The sequence below is a fragment of the Cupressus sempervirens genome, chromosome 7 (assembly GCF_028749045.1).
Source record: "Cupressus sempervirens isolate cs-2001-9-10 chromosome 7, ASM2874904v1, whole genome shotgun sequence".
In the NCBI taxonomy this organism is placed as follows: Eukaryota; Viridiplantae; Streptophyta; class Pinopsida; order Cupressales; family Cupressaceae; genus Cupressus; species Cupressus sempervirens.
Genome location: NC_143124.1, coordinates 244,353,383 through 244,363,529, shown reverse-complemented (window position 1 = coordinate 244,363,529; position 10,147 = coordinate 244,353,383). Strand labels below are relative to the sequence as shown.

General features: G+C 33.7%; 2 pseudogenes across 1 annotated transcript; both read left to right on the top strand.

Moving 5' to 3' along the window:
- Positions 1–1,286: 1,286 nt before the first annotated feature.
- On the top strand, positions 1,287–4,008 carry LOC149546406 (uncharacterized; annotated as a pseudogene). Its single transcript, XR_016353708.1, has 3 exons — positions 1,287–1,804; positions 2,142–2,419; positions 2,950–4,008. The product of XR_016353708.1 is annotated as an uncharacterized LOC149546406 (transcript).
- A 2,635-nt stretch (positions 4,009–6,643) lies between these two features.
- LOC149546405 (uncharacterized) lies at positions 6,644–8,429 on the top strand (annotated as a pseudogene).
- Positions 8,430–10,147: the final 1,718 nt, after the last annotated feature.

The following is a 10,147-nucleotide window of genomic DNA, read 5'->3' as shown; positions in this document are numbered from 1 at the left end:
TATTATATCTTTGGGAAGGACTAAAATTTCCAACTCATTAGTCTCCTCGTTGCTTTACCATGAGTACCATTTTGTAGCCTTTAAATACAACAATTTTAGTAGCCATGTAGTACTAAGAAGCACATGTATTTGTAAGAAAAATATACATTTTTAGCCAATATATTTGTAAGAAAAAGCATGCAGTACTAAAAGACACTATTGCAACCTACTACATTAGAATTCAACTTCTTTCTAACTATTGGGACCTTAGATTGATTCAACAACAATAGTTGAGAATGGAGAATAATAGAGAAGCTAGATGCTAGTGTAAAAAAAGTACTATCTAATCTAGATGAACTTGCAATTTGTAATGAATAATATATTCTAGATTTGTTTTCCAAATGTTTGAATGTGTGATCTCATATCCTCATATGTAACACTAAAACAACGTGATTTCCTCAAATGTATATCTTAGAAATGTGATTCAAAACCTTTGGTGTACAAGAAAATGAATTATAAATATACTTTTAGAAAGCTAGTATGAGAAATAATTAAAATTGAAACTAGATGGAAGCAACCATAATTGGAGTTTAGTTGAGAAGATTTATTATACAAATAATATTTGTCTAATTGAATAATGCTTTATAAATTAGATTATAAATATTCCAAAGTGAATAATATCACATAACAAACAATATTAGCTTTCTTACAATTATAAATAAATAAAATCAACAAACTTTTCTCTTTATTATTTTGTTAGAAACTAGTGGAGGCAAATAAAATAAAAATAAAAAAATAAAAAAATTTAAAAAGTTGCCCAAGCAAACATGACCTCAATCGATTAGTTATGTTAACCCAAAGTAGAAATAAAATCGACCAAATCAAAGTCGTCATTGCACCTTACCTCGCTATTTTCTCTCACAAATGCACCTCTGTTGCAGGTCAACTGCCATGGCTGGTTCTGTTTAAGAAAATGAAAGCAAACGAACCAAAGTTCAAGATCACAAAATATTCCACCAGTCTTTACAGAGATCAAAAGATGACCTTAACTTGTTCCCAAAGAAATCTTTGGAATATGGAAATACATTAAAGAAATGGAATAATTTTTCCATCAACATACTTTGGAGCTGTAATTTTCATGGGGTATTAGGCATAATTGTGCCTTCCTCTTTTTGGCTGTATGTCTGCCTTCAATTCCTCTTTTGGCAGAGGCTATTTATTCTTATGTCCGGTTTTTCCTATTACCCAGCATAAGAATAACTTTCCTCTCTACTTATACAGTATTCTGATTGATAGCTGTGGGATTATGCAATGTTATATTAAGAAACTGGATTAGTGGATTAGTAGAAATTTGAAAACCAAAAACTGCCATGGCAACTGAGAGTGGAGTGATGAATGGCCAGTTGTACGATGCTGCAATACATCGTGGAAGAAGAATTGAGAGTTCCCAACTCAAAGCAGCTCTCAATTGTGTTACACCAGGAAGTAGAAATACTCCCCTGCATTTGGCCTCTAGTGTAGGAAATCTCAAATTCATTCAACAATTCCTCCAACTCAACCCTCCCCTTTTGAAGTCTACCAATGCCCAAGGAAACACTGCATTGCATTAGGAAATTCTCCAGAGTTGTGGAGATTCTACTCGAGTCAAAAGAAAGCGGTGTTGATGTTTGCAACAAGCATAACGAGACAGCTCTGTCCAAAGCTTGTGAAAGTGGCGATTTAGCCACAGTGAAGCTGCTGCTGAAAGCACATTCACCATGTCTACGCCAAAGGACAGTGGACGACCGAACCTGTTTGAATGTCATATTAAACAAGGGAGATTCAGGTGCTCTGTTTTTTCCTTCTGCTTAGTCTTATCTGATAAATCTTATGCAAAAATGTGTAGCTACGATTGTAAATACAATGCTATTCACCTCTGTAGTTCGTAATCATTCTTTGGCATGTGGATGATTGGAGTTTCGTCCATTCAACTTTTTGATGGATCTGTTAGGATTGAATAACCATTGAGTAGCCAATCCTCTAGATGATGGACCCATCTTGGATTCAGATAATTTGTTTTCCAACTTAACCATTAAATATATATTATTAGTTAAGGATTTGTTTCATAGAGAAAAATCTCACTACGAAATGGTTTTGGACACATGTGCTGAAGGATATAGTAGACTTACCAGAAGCAAAAGAATTGGTCCAAGAAAAGTACAAGGATGGCGATACAGTTTTGCACATAGCTGTTGGGAGAAACTACATGCATATTATAAGGCAGTTAATAAATTTGGATGCACAACTTTGTTATAGTGTTAATGACAACCGAGAAACACCGCTTTGCATGGCAGCGAAATTGGGGCATCTGGAAGCAGTCAGAGAGTTGATTAAGTGGAAGCCAGAGGCTGTTGAAATACCAACAAAGTGTGGAATGAACATTCTACACTCTGCTGCCCAGGTTAGTCAAGTTCGAATAGTTGATTACTTGAATAAAACGGTAGGCTTGTTAGAGTTAGTCAACCAGCGAACAAGACTAAGCAATTGTCCAGAAGATGGTGAAGAAGAAGATCCTTGTTCGTGTACAGAGTCGGTGCACAAGGGAGGAGACACACCTCTGCATATTGCAGCAAGGAACAAAAACTTCCATTTAAGTCTCTTTATTCATTTCTTAGAGCCTTCTTCTGGTTTGTGTACTGTGTAATGTTTTCCTAAGAATTTTCAGATTGTATTTGCTCTTATAAATTTACAGTCTAAAGGTATTGTTTTGATGAGTATTTCCTTTTAACTGATGAAATTAAATATATTCACCTAAGTTCTGATATATTCAATTTTAACGTGCTCTAATGTATCTCTTTCTATTCAACTTTAACTTCCTAATGTATCTTTTTGTATTCAATTTTAACTTTGGATTCAATTGTATTGGAATTTTATGAATTCTGGAACTTCCATATTATTAATTTCTTTTACTGTTGCTTGTGCATTTTGTAGATGGTGACTTCCTTGCTGAATATAAAAGGCATAAACAAGCACTTCCTTAATGAGGAAGGCTTAACAGCCCTAGACATTGCAAGAGAAGGTACAGAGTACCATGAATCTCACAATATAATTGCAGTGTTGGCTGATTATCCATCCAAGCACAAGCCTTTCCTGTACAGCGCCCCAAAGATGAGCGCACAAAAGTACGAGAATGCCATAAGCATTGTGAACAAAACATATGATGATAGGCGCAACTCAGAATTAGTAGTTGCAGTGTTGTTAGCCACAATGTCATTTACAGCAGTTTTCACCATACCAGGCGGTTTTGAGACAGAGGTAAAGAAAGGAGAACCAGAGAAAATGTTGGGCTCGCCCATTCTGATAGGATTCGATTGCTTTAAGCTGTTTCTCATTTTCGATTGCCTAGCCTTTTTTCTGTCCCTGTTTGTGGTGCTGATGTGGCAGATGAGTACACCTATCACAACGGGAGATAAGGTGTTGTTCCTATGTGTCACTAATCTATTGGTTTGTGCCATCTTTGCATTTACTGCGTATGGTTTCATGGCTGCCGTGTATACAATGCTTGCCCACAAGGTTAACACGCTGGCTTGGGTTGTGCTCGGGGCGTGTGCTCTCATCTGCTGCTCTGGTAATTTTGCTTTTCTCTACTTGGCTGCCAAGTTTTTGGTGAAGATGGCGAGATTTAACCAGCTACGTGGTGTGCATCCATTTGTTCCTGACCGTGCGGTGGAGTATGTGTGGATTAAACTGGAAAGCTGGGGGCCTCTGGATTTGATGCGCTGGTGCAAAACAAAGTGTCTCACTCTGATTTATGGAGACCCACTAATGGAGAATGGTTCTGGTGAAAGCGTTTAGATTCATAGACTAAGTCTTGCTATTATGTCACTTCAAAAGCTGATTTTACAAGTTTTCCAAATTTTCTTCCGGTTCTCCAGACTAAATTTCTTGAAGAGTTTGCTGTACATTAAATGGAACGCATATTTTTACAAGATTATTGTAATTTGTAAAAGGGAAGAGGGACTGATTGAATAGACTAGCAGATTGAATGTATTCGCATCTTCTTTTGACTGTTTTAATTTGGTAATGGAATAATCACACTGTTTTTTCAAGAATGTGTTTTCATTTCTTTTAATTTTTTTTTCGGTTCGTATGTTTGGGATCTTGTTAACGAAGGGGACCGACGGAAACAGATATAATATAAGGGTTCGCTTGGTTGTTTTTAACAAGTAAAATTACTAAGTTTATAGTAAAATATGTGCTCACAAATATTAATTTCTTATAATATAAAATTATATTTTGGGAGTTCTAAATTTATATATTTTAAATAATCAAATAATTTGTAATAATATATATTATATAAAAATTTCAATTCATTCAGATTGTAACATTTTTCTTGGTATATACTTTTTAAGGGATTGGGCTCACATCCCTTACAATTTTACTAAAAGCTATCATACTTCTTGCGGTGCAGATTGTATTCAACATATGAAAAGATATAAATCAACTTCCTTTCTAATTATTGTGTGAATTTTTGTTGTCTCACTTTATACTAGAACTATGATTTGTTTTAATTTTTTAATAAATACCCAAATACAAGATCATAAATTTAGACTTGAGGTTACTTACTTATGAGTGCCTCTTGACAGCTAGGGTAATGCTTGTAGCATTATTATTAAAGTTCTTCTATCTATCATACCCTCTTAGGAATGTTCCTCTTCTTGTGTGGTCCATCATGGATGTGGCCTCTTTTCTTGAGGAAATTGAAAGAACCACTCATAGGCTTTTCCTTTGAGTGTGAGAACACATTATGTTCAATAAGACTCTTCGTAGCCTACTCTTTGACACTTAGTCGAGCTTCAGCACTTGCAATAGTAACTTTTGATAGAAAAGTGGGAGGTGTTATGAACTTGTTTGATTCTAACAAATTGTTAGCTCTCAGTATTTCTACTCTCTGTATTTCCTTTGTTTATACATTAAAAAGAAGATAAACAATGACATTGATAAGTGGGATCCTTTGATAAACACTTTAAATTAGATGATTTAAATCCCTCTCTTCCTAGTTTATGATTGCTTTTGAGATTAAATAACTTTATTTATGCTTTTGTACTTAAAGATAACTTATTCACTTATTTTTATTTATTCTTGAATATATGTAACACCACATTAGAAATGATAATATGAACATTTATTTATTAAAATAAAAATACGAAAAAAAAGCATATAGTAATATCTTGAAATATTTAGACTAAACTCTTAGATGTAAGTTCTTTTCAACTGCCTTTCTATGATATAAATAATGATAGAATAGATGATTAATTCGACATCTACCAAATTGATCTGCCAGCCCCAACTAAAACAATGAATCCATTTCCAACTATACAACACTAAATAAGTTCTTATATAACACTATTTTTTCATAAATAAAGATATCATAATAAAACCAATATTCATTGAGACAATCAAAGGATGAAACCATAGGATGCTCTAGTCAGGAGAAAAAATTGAAGGTGAATGCATATTTATGAACTAGGGAAAAGATAGTCCTCACAAGCAATCAATTCTAGTTGTATTTTCTATAAAATTACTCTCTCCACTCAACAAATTTGAGAGAAACATATAAGTTTACCCACTAATGAGTTATTCCAAAGGGTTGTGTAAAAGTGAAAAGAGGAGTCTAATTACATAAAACTAAACTATTAATTTCACAATATTGTGATTTAGAAATGATACTTGTTTATCCCACAAGTTTTAGTGAGTAAAATAATACTCTCTAGCAAAATCTTCTTCCACACATCAAGGCCACCAAATAATTTTGATCTCAAAGGCACAAACTGATGTTGGATGTGTTTGGGCAAATATGTTCATTTGTCTTCCTTCAATGCTCTACATCACTCTCCCTTCTCCATAAAAAAACCATTTTATTCTTGGGAATGTGCACACAAATCTGTCCACTGCTATTAACAACAACTTGTGCACATTTGAGTTTGTAAAAGTTATTTACAATCCTAGCATGAGAAACTTCTCCACATAGCCTCATAGGCAATTCAAGAAATTCTTACCATCTATCATCCCCATCAATTTCATTCAACCTTCATAACCAAAGATCCTTAGTGTACACCAAAACCACCTTCCCATCGCATCTAGTTAGCTGCCAATGATAATTTTTTTGAGAAAGAGGTCTATCTGGTAACTCTAGATGTCTAATAACTGCAACACTTAAACATAACACACTAAGCTTTGATCCCTTAGTGTGTTGTGTCATGGGTTCCACTATATTCCATTGTCCCTATCTACTTTTGTGACATTCAAAATTTACATAGCACACTAAGCTTTGACCCCTTAGTGTGTTGTGTCATGGGGTCCACCATATTCCATTGTCCCTAACTACTTCTTTAACATTCAAACTTTACATAACACACTAAGATTTGACCGCTTAGTGTGTTGTGTCCTGGGGTTCACCATATTCCATTGCCCCTGCCTACTTCCATAACATTAAAACTTTAAATAGTACAATAAGCTTTAACCCCTAAGTGTAGTGTGTTGTGGGGTCCACCATATTTCATTGTCTTTATCTACTTCCATAGAATTCAAACTTTATTCTAACCACAAACACTTACCATCAAGTGTCATTATTTTAATTTCAACTATTGCCACCAACTCTCCATTAAACCATTCGATAGTTTATATGGAAGAGTATGATTCAACTTTATCAAAATTGACGAGTTTTTATTTTTTACAATGTTTTCAATTTCAGTTTTTGTGAGAGACAAGTTGTAAGTAATTTTAAATAAGTTTCCAATAATTGAAGTTTATATATTTTTAATTTTTTCATTATTGTATTCCAAATGAACTCTAATCATTCCTTATTGTTTTTCATTTAAATTTTTTAATTTACTTTTTAAAATGATGTTTTTAAAAATTGTAGTGCTAATATAATCTATTTTCTTTATTTAAGCGACATAATTAAACATCTTGTATTAGAGATAATGATATAAATTAGAAGTAACGTGAATCTTTTACATATAGTGCATTACAAAAATATAATAATCTATAGTAAAAAAGTATTTCATAACTATAAAAACCATTAACATGCTCAAAGAATCTTTCATTATTAGTTTGGGTCTATCATATTCTCTATTACAAATTAATCAGTTCCCATTACATATAGAGGATAATTCAAAGTGTTAGTGCTTTCCCCCTAACTGTAATTATTAGACAACTGACCTTCTAACTATAATAGATTCAAACCATGCAATTGTTGGGACAAAAATAGGTCTTCTATTAATTTCCATAAGCATTGGAGGAATCAAACCATGTGTGGCAACATTTGGAGCGGATTGGGTAGAATCATCCAAAGACAAGCTATAGATGGTGTTTTTTTTAGTGTTTTAGTTTGTAATCAATGTAGATCCTTTCTGTTCATGGTTATTACACCATTGCCAAGGATGAAAGTATCCTATGCATCCACTTTTGGCATGCCGACTATTTTTATGATGATTTTTGTGCTCATATTTTGGGTAGGATGAGGAGGATACATTTACAAAGGAGCACTTCAAAGTTTATTTTCTAATGTGGTTAGAGTGAGGGTAATTCTAGCCATGCACCAATAACCATTAAATTCTAGAGAACTTGGAAGGGTAATTCTAGAGTAAGGGTAATAGTGGATGTTGCAAAGTTGAGGAAAGGGTAATTCTAGTCATGAACCAACAAATTCTAGTGCTTTTCATTGGCTTGATTATGTAAAGCTCAGGAACAGCGAGCATGAAGTTGAAGAATTGAAGGCTTTGGTGAGATTTTTTGTTTTCCACTACCTACTCTAATGTTTAAATGTTTTTTTGGCAAGAAGGCTTTTATGTGGATTTTTTAAGCAAGGAAAATGGATGGTAAGGTATCTGGGCTTGAAGACTTCACAATTAGGTTGGTTCCAATGTAGGCTTTGGATCATCTCGTCATCCTCATTTTAATTCCATTGTTTAGAAAAATAATTTATCCATTATTAGAAAAAACATGATGTTGGTTCGAAGCTAATAAAAATAATGGTGTTGAAAATAATTTATCCATTTTAACCCCATTACAAATGAATATCTTGATAATAGAATTCAGTATATATCATTTAATGTAACACATGCAAGGAAACTACAAAATATTTTGGTAGGTAAGTTAGTATATACTACTCACAGCATGAAAAGATTTATTTAGTATCACTAGACTAGAATTTTCTTATTCATGGACTCTAATTGAAATTAGTTTTTTGGGAAGTATGGATTTTGACATATATAGCTGATATTATAACCATTTTTCTTTTTGGCATCATTGTCAACAAGCTATCTAGAACATTAAGACCATTAGTATTTTCAATGGGAAGTTTTGTCATAATAATGTTAATGATGTGGTCTAGCAGTTCTTTCCAATATAGAAAGAATGGTGAACAAGTTTTTGAATGTTTAAAAATTGAGTTTGTAATCATGTGAAAAGTGTTAGCAGCCTTACAATAGGGAAACATGTATATTTGAGATCAAGATGGTCCTACGAGTTGGGGTTCAATTATAAATTCTAGTAACATTACCATGGTTAGCATGGGCTCATGATGAAACCTAACTATGAGACAAATCTACTTCTCAAAGCTTGATAAAAATAATTATAAAACTCAGATAAGCTCGCAATGAGTTGTACACTGAACGCAAAATATAAATTTAATAAATAGAAAATAAACCATCTATAAAATATTTGCAACCAATTCATTTTGTTAGTTTTATACATGGCCATTTGACACACACACACACACACACACACACACACACACACACACACACACACACACACACACACACACACACACACACACACACACACACACACACACACACACACACACACACACACACACACACACACACACACACACACAAATACACACACACTTTCCTTCATTTGTAAGGAATGCAAAAAAGAAGTTTTAATAGTGATACCTAGGGCAACTTAACTAGAGTTTTGGTGCAATAAAAATAGTTACTTTATTTTGATAGAAGTTATAGTAAACTAATGTTGTTTTTGTGATGTGGAGACTAATCATACTTAGAGGTTGTGTATTTATTGTTGGTGGGATAACAATGAGTTGGATTTATTAGTTGTGGAAGGTTAATGCTTTATCCACAAAAGAGGCAGAGTATGTTGCTTCTATAGAGGCATCCAAGGAGATGATATGGCATTAGTTCTTCATGGAAGAATTTAGACACCCACAAAGGGATAGTTATTTGTTTATTGATAGCCAAAGTGTCATTCATCAAGTGAAGAATTATTTTCTACATTCAAAGAAAAAATAGATACAGTTGTGGTACCATTTGATTCAGTTCATTTTGGATGACTGACAGTTAAAGCTAGAGAGGATACATACAGATGATAATCCAATAGATATGTTTACCAAGATAGAAACAAAGGAGAAGTTGTACTCCTCTTCAATTTTAGTTGGTCTTCTAGACTAAAAAAAATAAAAGACCAATAGAGTCTAGGGTGGTTTGATATTTTAGTGGGAGATATAGGTTTGGGAATTCTATGATCAGTCTCCAAGTGGGAGGTTATTGTTGTGGAGTTTGATTAGTCTCTAAGTGGGAGATTGTTGTGATGTGGAGCCTAGTCAAACTCAGAGGCTTATTTGACTTAGTTTCCCCCCATATTATTTCTATAGGGGTTTGGGGGTAGCACTCTAAAGATAAGGTCAAGAGGTAATGCCCCTTGTGGGTTCCTGGGGAAGCACCCTAGGTGCTGGAATATAGGGTGGGGTCAAGGGGAAACGCCTCTCTAGGATTTTTTGGAGGAAATTCCCCTAAAGAAAAAAGTGACCTTATATTGCAAAAGACATTGACTACTATTTTTCTATTTGACAAATTCTTCTAGCCCTAATTTTGTAAGCAAAAAAATCTTATCTAAAATGGCTCAAGGTTAGGGATTTCATAATGTATGGTGATATTGTAGCTTCTTGCAGTGATATTGAGCTATAAGGGATTGTGGATCATAATCACTAGATAATAATAATGCTCGTAAACAAATTGTTCTTTTATTCAACTCTTTGAACACCCAATATTCATGAACAATAACTGGTTACAATAGTTGGGAAATCTTAACTAAATGATTGGCTTCCCTTTGAACTCATAGTTACAGCTCCCTTGAGTTTGTGATTTTCAATGAGTTT